The following is a 2,063-nucleotide window of genomic DNA, read 5'->3' as shown; positions in this document are numbered from 1 at the left end:
CCCTCTGTTTCATCACAGCACCCTCTGGTTGTCCAGTCAGTGTACATTATTGTGGCAACGCAAGCACACCTTCCCTGCCTCAAGTGACCTGAATTAATTTGGGGCTGATTAATGTGTCACAGAATATTTTTTTAGCTGGCACCTGCTTCCTTAGTGCTTCCTGATTAGTGATCTTTTGCACTTGCTAAGTGCTTTCATTGTTGCAAAATTAGTTACAACACCTGCCCTGCCCCAACTGACAATAATGAATTAGGGGCTGATTAATGGATTTGAACCTCCAGCCTGGCTCCTGCTTGTCTCCCTTAGCTGTAATTCAGGACCTTTGTGGCATATGTGTAACTATTCTGAGGTTCAGAGCAGGGTCACATAATAGTTGCAACTGGCAACTGAACTCTGGCGGGGCCCCTCAGGAAGCACTACAGGAAATGGCTACTAATGATGAGCCTGAACTTTTGAACCTGGTAAGTAGTTTCAGTTTTGCTAAGATCGTATTTCTGCAATTTTGCGCTTATTCGCGGGGCGCGAAGTTGTACTGGGAAGCCGCGAACTCACGCGAACAGTGCGACCAAGCCATGAAATCCGCTGCTCGCGGATTTGTGGATTTTGCGGGAGATTCGCGAATCTCGCGGATTGCGAATTTACCGAAAATCCGCAAAATCCGCGAGCGAAATGGATTTTCCGCCCATGCTTAGTGCCGGCCGACAGTCAGGAATGGGCATACAGGGCAGGCCTCACCTACTCTAGAGGCGGCTTCCGGCTGGTGACCTGTTCGGCAGCGCTCCTCAGTTCCTGTACAGGCGCAGTGCGTGTTGGGAGCTGCGGAGGGACCAGCGTCAGGTCAGTGGGTTGTGGCCATGGCCGCAGTGATGTGTGCAGAATCGCCCTTACTTAGGCGTGAAACGGCGGGGCTGGGTCCTCGGCGCCGCAGGCCTCATCTTCAGGCCTAGATTGCGTATGCGGGCCTCGGCCTTGCATGGTCTCGTCCGCCGGTCAGGCGGCTCGTGACGCGGCGGGGTGGCCTCAGGAGGCGTCGGAGCAGTCGCCGTCGTCCTCTCCGATCCAAAGTTGGCAGGTAGGTAGAGGATGTCGTCCCAGCGCTCCGCCTGCACTTTCAGCCTGCTGCGGATAATCGCGGCGGATTTTATGCCTAGGGAAGGGGATCTCGGGTACGAGCTTTACCCGTGTACTACCGCCGCCATTGCGTGCCTAGCCACGCCCCCTCCCTCATAACCTTTGATTGAAACAAAACCAAGAAAGCAAAACATGGGGCTAGGCAAGTGTTCTCAAAGAGGTAATCTCTCAATTGTCTCTCTGGCCGTCTTTCAGACAACAGGGCATATTTACTAGTAAAGTGATGAAGTGTGTTGTTAATCCAAGAAGACTAACGACATGCTTCGCAACTTTAGAAACACAGGGCTGCACAATATTTACTAGATTGTGGTGCAGCCCTGTGTTCCCCCTGCGCTGGCGCTAAATTATAGCTGTTTAGCGCCAACGCAGGGACTCTTGCACTATAGTGAAAGGGTGCCTGTGTTGAGGGAAAGATTGTTTAACAATCTTTAAATGCCATTTTGCAACTGTAGTGTGTGCTGCTTGATGCAGCACACATAACTACTGCAAAACTGCATTCTTTGTTTTAAATGATTGTTTATGTGCAGGAAGGGGGACATTTCTGCACGTAAACAATCATTGGTGTTTTGTTGTTTCCATGTGTGCGGCCCGAATCGCTTACCACACAGGTAGATCTGAAAGTGTTTGCACACCCAGTGGATAGCCAGGTGCATATCTCATCTCCATCATTGAGAGTGCACGTCTGGCATATAAAATGGGTACCCAGTCCCCTGATGCATTCTGTTACGGTATAACTGCCCCTCTGGACTGGCATTCACAGTGAACTCTGTCTTCCTCCCGGGGCTGAGGTAGGGCATTGTTGCTCCCTGAAGCAGTGCCTTCTTGACCTCCTTAAATGCATGAGACGTCACGCAGGTCCACTCCCTGGGAGTCCTGAGATGATATTAATATCATTATGTGTTTCTACCATGGGCAATACATGTCACCTTCCC

The sequence above is a fragment of the Lissotriton vulgaris genome, chromosome 2_1 (assembly GCF_964263255.1).
Source record: "Lissotriton vulgaris chromosome 2_1, aLisVul1.2, whole genome shotgun sequence".
Classification (NCBI taxonomy): domain Eukaryota; kingdom Metazoa; phylum Chordata; class Amphibia; order Caudata; family Salamandridae; genus Lissotriton; species Lissotriton vulgaris.
The sequence above is the reverse complement of the archived record's forward strand: the minus strand, read 5'-3'. Positions refer to the sequence as shown.